The sequence below is a fragment of the Myotis nattereri genome (assembly GCF_964212035.1).
Source record: "Myotis nattereri genome assembly, chromosome: 8".
NCBI lineage: Eukaryota > Metazoa > Chordata > Mammalia > Chiroptera > Vespertilionidae > Myotis > Myotis nattereri.
Genome location: NC_138083.1, coordinates 8,261,779 through 8,272,778, shown reverse-complemented (window position 1 = coordinate 8,272,778; position 11,000 = coordinate 8,261,779).

The following is an 11,000-nucleotide window of genomic DNA, read 5'->3' as shown; positions in this document are numbered from 1 at the left end:
GTTAAATGAGGCAGCACATAAAGCATGTGTCATGATGCCTGGCACATACTCAATAAATACAAGCTACTATTTCTAATTGATGCTATTTATAAACTTCTTCATGTGCATGTTAAAACTTTATAAGTCCATGAGTGTGGGCTGGCATGGATGAAGGAGAGATAACAGTGAGGAAGGAATAAATGCCTCCCATTACACTCCACCAAGCCAAATTCTCTCTGGCTAAGCTATTTCTTGATGAATGGATAATTCCATGAGTTATTTTATGCCAGAATGAAAACTTCATGAACGGTTAACCAAGATGGAAAAGATGGAGTTCAAAGTGCAGCTACAAAGATGTCAAGAACAAAAGCTGGATGAATTTGAAAAGGAATACACTGCCTTTACGTTGGGCTCTATTTTCATTTCTTCATTGGTATTCTGGATTAGTATTGACCAGTAGCTAATCTAAATTTACATCTTGTATTACAACTAGGTTATTAACTGGGCCCTTTTCCTATGGCTGTTTCTTTCAAAAATATTCTAAATGAAGGGAAATTCCTCTATCTTAACTGATAAGAACAGAGTCAGAGAGGATTATGGTCAAAAATTTACTAATTTCCCAATATAATATGTATCCTCATAGAGATCTCCTTTTAAAAAACTCACATCACTTTGGACTTTGAATATCTTTGTTAAATATTTCTTCATTTTTCACCGTTGTATCAGCATTTATTCAAGTCCTATTCTTTTTCATGATGACTAAGTAAAAATTTAAGAACAAAAAGTTGGCATGTAGACTACAAAACACATTTGAACATCAATCTAAAATTAAATGTGTTAAAAATATGATTTCCTATTATGAACAACTACTTGCCCACAAATATGATGACATAGATAAAGTGGACCAAATCCTTAAAAGGTACAAACTTCCAGAATTTACACAAGTGGAAATTGATAAACTCAGTATGCCTTCATCTACTAATTGAATCAAAAACTAATTATCTTCTAAGAAAGGAAGCACCAGGCATATATGGTCTCACTGGTGAATTCTACAAAATAGTAAAGGAAGAAATGACATCAAGTTTCTATAATTTATTCAAAAAATTAAAAACAGAGAAAACATTTCTTACCACATTCTAATATGAAAACTAGATGAAGAAGTTTAAGAAAGGGGAACTATGGACCAATATGTGCAAAAATCTTCAGCAAATATCAGCAAATCATATTCATCAATGAATACAAATCTCACAACTAAGTGGGATTTATTCCAGATATATAAATCTGGTTTGACATTTGAAAATCAATTGTTGTAACCTACCACATTAACCAGATAAAGAAAAAAATCATATAATCATATAAATTTGACACAAAGCAAGTGACAATATCCAACACCCACTTGTGATAAAACTCTCAGTAAACTAGGGGATAGAAGGAAAATAAATTCATGAACATCTACAAAAAATCTACTACTCAGATCATACTTCAGTGTGAAAAGCAGCGTAGATGCTTTCACCTCTAATATGGAGAACAAAGCAAGACTGTCTTCTCTTACCACTCCCAATACAATATCATACAGCAAGTCCTGGCTAATGCAATAAGACAAGAAATGGAAATAAAAGGCATATAGATTAGAAAGAGATAAGTTAAAACTGTCTTTATTTATAAATGACATGCTTGTCTATGTAGAAAATCTGAAAGGAGTAACTAAAAACACAAAAAGAAAAACCTTCCTGGAACTAATAAGCAAGTACAAATAGAAAGATTTCCAGATATGAGGTTAATATACAAAGGCCAATTTCTTTCTTATATATCAGCAATAAACAACTAGAATTTGAAATTACAAAAGCAATACCATTTACAATAGCACCCAAAATAAATCCTTACAGATCAATGTAACCAAATATAAACAGGATCTTTATGGGGGGGGGGGGGGAGAACAACAACAAACCTACAAAACTCTGATGAAAGGTATCAAAGAAAAACAAAATAAATGGAGACATATTTCATGTTCATGGATTGAAAGGTTCAAGGTTGTTAAGATGTTAATTATCTACAGCTTGATCTATAGACTCAATGTAATTCAATCAAAATTCCAGCAAGCTAGCTTATAGAGCATGGTAAACTGATTCTAAAGTTTATGTGGAAAGGCAAAAGCCTAGCCAACACAATACTAAAGATGACAAACAAATCTGAAGACTCACACTGATTTCAAGACTTACTAGAAAGCTGCAGTAATCAGGACAGTGCAGTATTGGTGAAAGAGCCAATGGAGTAGCATACAAAACCCAGAAACAGACCGGCATAAAGAGAGCCAACCAATGTTTGACGAAGAAGCAAAGGCAATTGTTAAACTGACTAATAAGGCACCAAAGGTTTGGCATGTACCTAGGCACAACCCTTAGCCCTAAGGCAGTGATGGCGAACCTTTAGAGCTCGGCGTGTCAGCATTTTGAAAAACCCTAACTTAACTCTGGTTCCAAGTCACATATAGAAATTTTTTGATATTTGCAACCATAGTAAAACAAAGACTTATATTTTTGATATTTATTTTATATATTTAAATGCCATTTAACAAAGAAAAATCAACCAAAAAAATGAGTTCGCGTGTCAGAGGTGACATAGGTTCGCCATCACTGGCCTAAGGCAATCGTTAGCCATGGTCCTCAAGAAAAACACAGAGACAAGACTCTTGAGGGAACCTCTGGAGGTGCTAATATGCCAGACCTTCCTTTTTTATAAGCCAGACGGTTGGGTTGGGGCTTCCCAAGCTATAAGGCCTGCTGCCTTTGAAAATATTACATTCATTCTCTCTTTTGATAAGGGGACTCTAGCAATGGGAGCTCCAGAATAAAAAGAAATCTTTTGTTTGTTGTTGTTTTTGTCACCATTTGCATGTGTGTTTTTTTAATCCTCACCTAAAGGTGTTTTTATTGATTTTAGAGAGAGAGGAAGGGGGGGGGGGAGAGAGAGAGAGAGAGAGAGAGAGAGAGAGAGAGAGAGAAACATCAATCAGTTGCCTCCTGTATGTAACATAGGTATACGACCTGACTGGGAATCAAACCCACACAACCTTTCGGTGTATGGGACAATGCTCCGACTGACTGAGCCACCAGGCCAGGGCACCACTTGAGTTTTTAAATTTAGACAGCCAAATAAGAAATCAAGGTATGCCCAAGTCACAATGCTATCACTCATAAAGGAATCTTAAACAAAACTCAAAATGCTCAGAGCATTCATTGGTTCAAAGATTTCTTGGCCCAATGGCATGAAAAGAGATGTGGTCACTTGGAGAATCTTAAGTGAATGGCCTTGGTTCTCTGACAGTTTTTGAAGTCAATGTGTATAACTGGATGTACCTGACTCACTTTCAGCCTTCTTCTGGACTTTTTTGGAAGCAGTGACTCAATCTGTTTGTCATCATTATCATCAGCATCAATAATGTGTCATTCCAAGAGCAGAAGAAAGTTTGAAAGAGAGAGAAAAAAATCAAAGGATATTTATAATGAGAAAATTATACGTTGAAGAGGAAGGCAGCAATTCTTGACAATATTTTAAGCAAGTTCTTAAAATAGCAGCAATTTCTCTTGTTAACAGCTTTGGAAATAAGAGAGCAATAGTATTTTGGTGAGCAGGATATTTTTATGTTAGTAATAAGTTGCCAAAGAGATAACTGGGAACTTGTAGACTTTATAAATTAGGTTTATTGGCCATGCCTACCTATCCTCCTGAGAGAGGAAGATGTGTCTGAACTTTTCAAAAAATTGAAAGGAGCCAGGATAACTCATGCTTGTTATTTGTTCAGCTTTTTTAACTTAACTGATGTAAGTTTCTTTATATGAAGTGAAGTACTTATGGGGAGTGGCAGGTTAAATCTGGCTCCTTGAATCCATGAATACTAAATAGTGCTCTGCAGAATGTGACTTTAGACCCTGGGACTTTAGCTCTGGGACTTCAGACAAGGTCCTTAAGCTATCAAAGCCTCAGCATCTTCATCTACAAAACGGAGAAAACAATGCTACTATGTCCTAGGGCTGTTGACAGATTGGATGAAGCACCCAGTACAATGCCCACCATGTGGTTAGCATTCAAAAACACTACATATTATTCTGTTTTTAAATACTTGTATTAATTTCAGAGAGGAAGGGAGAGGGAGAGAGAGATAGAAACATCAATGATAAGAGTGTCATTGATCGCCTGCCTCCTGCACACCCCACACCGGGGATCAAGCCCACAACCCAGGCAGATACCCCGACCAGAAATTGAACCATGACTTCCTGGTTCATAGGTTGACACTCAACCACTGAGCCATGCCAGCTGGGCTACCTATTATTCCCACTGCAATGGAACTCATCCTCCCTTGCAAACCTTCTTCTATTCTGCCACACATGCCCTGGCTCAGGTTTCCTGTTTCACGTCCCTTTTCAAAACCCTTCAAATGATAAACAGTGTGACTGTAGAGACAGGAAGCTGACTTTTTGCCACACACCGAAACCTATCTACTGCCAGGCTGTGTGCTGGGTTTGGTTTTGTGGGTTTTTTTCCACGTGGCCACATACAAAGGCGGCATACTTCCTCCAAAGGGTGAGACCATTTGTCAAGTCATTCTTGAATCTTCACTCTGGGGATTGCTTTCAGAGCAGTCCAGCCATTCACCCTGGAAAGCCTCTCATTTTTCTTACAGACTACCCTTGTTTGTGAACAATACAGCCACACTCAGCTTGTTAAATCTCTTCTTTATTCAATAGTACACTTAGTATGTTATGTATCAACAGCTATGCTCAACTGAGTATGCATTCAAATTAAATAGATAGGCTCCCTGACATTCTGGCACTGAGAACATAACAGAGAGACAAACAATAACAAGTGACCAAGAAAATCCAGCAGATAAGTAGATAATTGCACACTCTGACAAATGCTACAAAGACAATGAACATGACATAGTAATAGAGAATAATTTTAGGGAACACTCCTACTCAGATCCCGGTGGACAATACTCTCGTAAATGCACAGGGAAACGCTGCAGGGTTTTAAGCTGGGAAGAGAGGAACAGATTTACATTTTCAACCAGACATTCAGGATGCTCTTTGAAAAAGGGGACAAAGCACAAAAGTGGGCTTGAGGATGCCAGGAAGGAGCCTATTACAGTGACCCAGGCAAAAGGATCGCAGCTGGGACAAGAGAACTCTACTTACTGTGGAGAGAAATGTACGCATTTGAGGTGTATTTTTTAAATAAAAAATGCAGAATTGGATGCTGAAGATGGGAGTGGACACCTGCCAGGTGGAGGTGGGCTTGCCATGAAGCCATGGATCTTAAGTTCATGGCACTTGAACTTGGATGGGGTTCCTTGCAGAGAGACCCCATCCCAGGCTTTCGTAAGGGTCTTAATAAGTTCGCGAGGTCATATGGTTGTTAACATTTACAAAGGCAAGATATTTGTGTATATTTTTAAAAATGGAATGCCCTCAGATTATGTAAGCCTCAGACCCCCTCAAAATCTGTTACTATCTGCCCCTCAAAGCATCTATGTACCTACAGCAGGTGGACAGGTGGTCAAAGAATTAAGTATGGCTGGGAGGGTTCGAGTTCCATTAGATAGGGGAGTTTAGGTTCCTGCCAGGTGTTCAGGTCATCAGAGAAGATCCTACTAGTAAATGGCTTCCAGATCTTTCTAAACATCAAGTCTACTTTCAAAGAAAAAAAAATTCCACCATTGACAATGATCAGCTTCTAAGTTATCCGTTCTTAATATTTTTAAATTATCCTTGATAATTTAGAAAACCTACAGACTTTCCCTCTCAGCAAATGCATTGAAACACCCCACAGTTTCATTCACCCTGAGTTAAGAGCCCATCTATTCTCCAAATGCAGTGACCACTCCTTGGAGAGGCGAAGAGTAGAGGTTGTGCTCCACCCAAACATTATTCTGGCAGGCATAGCATTTTTTTCATGTATTAATTTTGGAATGTTTGTTAAAAGTCAGTCATATTGCCTCAAAGCCCCACTTTATTGCTACAGAAGCAACACATTTGAGGACATTTGAGAAGACAGTTCTTATGCTTAGAGCTTCTGGGAACGTTTATTTTCAAAGCACATTTCTCATCCTTTGCATGGTCCCAGGCTACTTTAAAGAATTAAATGTATTTCCTGGCCTCAGTAACATGTGCTGTTTTTATTAAGAGCATCAGCCGATCACTGGAGAAACTCATGAATACTAAATACTGCTCTGCAGAATGTCTTCGGCTGGCTCCCTCCTCCAGTGTCACCCAGATATCCTTTAGTTTACTCACCAAGTCTGTGGTATTACAATGCCTCTGATTTTCTCACCTAACCCCATGATAAACCTGGAAATGGGAAGTATTGGCAGATTCCCCTCCCCATTTTGCTGGTAGAAAAATGGAAAGGTTACTTATCAAATCCTAAACCATCAATACAAATTCTATTAAGACCTATATTCAGTTTCCTATGACAATAGCATCTTTGCAAAATCTCCCTGTCCAGAAATTAAAGGGCCCTGGCCCATGTTTTTCAGTGGTTAGAGTGTCATCCTGTGCACTCAAAGATCCCAGGTTAGATTCCCCATCAGGGCACACACCCACGTTGCAGGTTCAATCCTTGGGCAGGGCACATGCATGAGGCAACTGATCAATGTTTCTCTCTCACATTGATGTTTTGCTCTCCCTCTTCCTTCCTCTCTCTCTAGAATCAATGAAAAGCATATCCTCAAGGGAGGATTTTTTTTAAATAAAGAAATCAAAGTGACCCTATGAAGCAGGAGCCTCAGAGAATTTGCAGTCCCATGTGGAACCCAAGTCCTTCTTTCCTAGGCATCTGTCACCTCCACCAGACAGAGCTCCTGGAGAACAAAGGCATCCATGGACCTACCGTTGTGACCACACACGTTGCACATAGTGAATATGAAATGAACACAGAGGAACTGAGTGTGAGGTCGGTTCAGCTATTTGCCCTTGCTAAACCTGTGGTTTTCCCATTTTGTTTTGTTTTTCAGCTGTAATTTCTGGGGCACCTGCTACCCTGCAAGAGTTTTATCGGGCATGTTCCACAAATTATTTCATTGACGAGAATCATGCTGGTGATATGGTGACTTAGTCTTTCCTTGCCTCTATCTCCCTTAACGTAAAATGAGCATAATACCACCTGCATCTTAGTTGTCGGGGAGGCCAAAAGATAAACAAACAAACCAAAAGACAAAAACAAACAAAGCCTTTGAGAAATTCCATAACTCTCCCAAATTACTCAGCATCCAAAAAGGCTTGTCTGACTGTCAAGCTCAAGCTCCTCTCACTATCGCACACAATCGCTCATTCTGCTGCTGCTAACCTGGCCTCCTGAGTGGCTCCAAGCATCATCCTACCTCAGGGCCTTTGCATATGCATTTCCTTTTGCCCAGCAAGCTGTTTAGCCCCACTATCTTTACTCACTTCCTTGTGTCATCCGCATCTCCATATCCTTTCTTCAGAGAGGACATTCCTGAGTCTTCTACCCAAAACTCCTTCTTTCTCTGGGTCAACTTTTGATTCCTACTTTCTGTTTTATATGTCTCATTACAGCAACGGTTCTCAACCTGTGGGTTGTGACCCCTTTGGCAGTTGAACGACCCTTTCACAGGGGTCGCCTAAGACCATCCTGCATATCAGATATTTACATTACAATTCATAACAGTAGCAACATTACAGTTATGAAGTAGCAACAAAAATAATTTTATGGTTGGGTCACAACATGAGGAACTGTATTTAACGGGCCAGACGGTTGAGAACCACTGCATTACAGCATGTATTGCTACCTATCAGTATGTTACATTATGCAACTCATCTTCAGCTCAACTATTTCCTAAAATTTTAGAATTCAAGACATTTGTCTCCTGCTTTAGATGACTTAATTTTGTAGCTCTCGGGTTTCCCCCCCATTTGTTTTGTGTTTGTAAGTGACATTTTCCCATTTGCCAGTTGATATGGTTTAAGGAGATAATAGAAGATGCCAATTTGAAGGCATGTGAGCAGCTTCGCCACCCTTGTGGAACATTTTATTGCTTTCTTTTTGACTGGTGGACATTTATTATTTTCCATTTCTTCTTTTATTGCTATCAGCACCATTTTCCATGCCAAAGTTAACTAAAAATTAATCTACAAAAATATTAAAATGTGATATGTTCCCTAAGCCTTGTTTTCATTTCTAATCTTATGTCCAAATTTTGTTGGCATTTTTTAACACTGCATTCAATGAGAATTGATGGTGTGTAGGAGCTATGATAGAAATTTCACAAGGGGATATAATTCATAACAAAAACACCAGTAAGGATGATAGCTGCCAGTTGATGAGTACACACTACTTACAAGGTAATGTCACCTATGCTTTGCATGTGTTTTTGTAGAATCCTTCCAGCAACGCTATAAGTCCCACCATTCCCACAAACAGATGAAGACACTAACCCAAGAGTTGGAAAACTTGTTGGTAAGTAAGTGGCAGAGGCAGGATTTGAACTCGGGTAGTCTGCTATGTAACTGTGACTGGTGTACTTGGGAGCTGCTGCCAGTTATCTGTCCCTTGGATTCAGGACAGTTATCCTTCAGGAATTCATAAATGTAGGTGGAGTTGAGTAGACAGACCTGGAGGTCTGATGCACCGTGAGTCAATGTGAGATGCATCTTGAGGTTTCATATTTATTCAGTGCTTTTCTGAGTGCTCACACATTTCAAAGTCTTTTGACCTCCCTGACAACTAAGAGGCAGGTGGTATTGTGCTCATTTTACGTTAAGGGAGATAGGGGCAAGGAAAGATTAAGTCATCTGTCCAAGTCTGTCCACCTGGTTAAAAGGGGGGTGAGGAGTCAAACCTGGGTGGATGGCTCCAGAATCCACCTCCTCCCCCACTGCCTCGTCCTTAACAGACTGAAGCTTCTTCTTAAGATGCAATACTTTGTGGTGACTTTTTCCTTACCTTTTTTCCTTTTTTCATCTAAAAACTGTGCAAGAAGCCTTTAAGCCATGAATGCTCTTTAAAACTTACAACAGTAGAAAGTAATAGGGGAGCAGGAAGGAGAAATGGTTCCTATAAATCAAGGGTGTTTTTTCCCTTCATCTGAGCATTTTCAATTGGCATGGAATTTTCCAAACAACAAGTTTTTATATTTGGGGGGCGGGAAGAGATTTAGATTCAATCGATAACCTCCAATTTCACATCATTAAAGTAATTCTGAACCTGACAAGAATTCTGGCCCATAAGCCACATGCTAGAACTGGATCCATCATGGAATGGTCAAAAGACTCATTTTTTAATCTACTTCCTCAGCTGACAAGTGCCCCCAGAGCACCTCAACTCATTTGCCACCAACAATTAGAAGAGAAGTTTTTTTGGAAATCAAGAAATGTTGACCATAGGGGATGAACTATCAAACGCATATCTTTAAACATGATCTTAAGCACAGTCCCATTGCTATCTGAAAATAATTGGAAAATGTCAAAAATAAAACCTCCCATGTCATGTTGAAAAGCAATACTGAAACATTCTACATTTTGTGGATACATTGACACAGAGTTGAAAGGTCAGGTACAAAGAGCTTCACAAAATCAGTGTGCACAGAAGCCCCCTTTGGGGGCAAATTCTAATTCAGTAAGTCTGGAGTTTACATTCCAGACAATGGGTCACATTTTGAATATAAAACTTACATCATGGAAAATCACTGGCATTAAAATCAGATAGACTTGGGTTTGAACCCAATCTCTGCTTGGCTGTATGACCTTCAACAAATCTCCATCTTCTCTGAGCCAACATTTCCTCATTTGTCAAATGTGCCTGATGAGACAGAACCCGTAAGAGTGTCATGCCGTGCCTGGAAAAGACTGGGAATTCAAAAAATAGAAGTCATCCCAATAATAATGCATGTTATTGTGTTAATATTTATAATGCTTATTATCTTTAACATTTGAGGAAAAAATGGGAAAGATGGTGGAGTTAAAGTCAAAGATGTGAATGGAATACCAAGTGCCTTCAAGTAAGGGCCCTCAGTTCTCTTATGGAGCATCCTTCTGTGCCAGTCATGGTTTGAGAACTGTATATGTATCACCCCTATGACTGAAAGAGTAAATTGTCTCCATTAATTATTACCAAGTTAATTATTACCAAGACCCACAAAGTAGGTGCTAATACCACCTGCATTTCATAGAGAAGAAAACTGGGACTCAGACTAATTAACTCACTTACCCAAAGTTACAGAGGAGGGTCTTGAACTTGGTTCTTTAGCTCTCACGCTCTTGCTCTTAAACATTAAGAAATGGTGTTGCATATACAGCTGGTAAACTAAGTTGAGTGAGGGATGGTCCCCACCTTAGAGGAGCTCCCAGCCCCCTGTGGGAGGCTACCTGAGGACAATTTGGATGTGCCTCCAATAGAACAAACCATTGAAACAACTGAAGGAATTGGAAAGCCCCATCAATGAAGCATCCACTAACGTAGATTCACAATGAAAGCCTGAGCTTGGGCTATCTTTGGGAAGAATGTGTTTATATGCTGAGTGCCCCAGTTATTCTGTAGAATTCCACTCGCTCTCCAAGTAAGCAATTTACAGCACTCTGCTTTCATTTCCTTCCCTATTAAATGGAGCCCCCTTTTGTGGAATTATTCTACTCCTTTTGTGTTAAATTGCTTTTCACATTTCCTCTAGTTCCTGTCTATGTAATCCTGAGTATTTCATTTGCCGACTTATTGATGCTGGACACAGGTGAGGGACCCTAGCAAATAAAGCTTGGTTCTCTGATTGTTTGTATAACTCAGGGCTCTTGTTGCCACAAGTGACAGAAATCCAATTCAGACTAGTTTAAGGAAAAAATATTTATTGACTCACCTACCTGAAAAACCTAGAGCGATAAGCTGACTTCAGGAATAGCTACACCCAGGGGTTCAAATAATGTCATCGTGACCTAGTCTCTGACTCGGTGCTACTTTCCTTTGCATTGACTCAGTTCTCAGGTGTCTTCTGATGGTAGCAAGATGGCACATAAGAA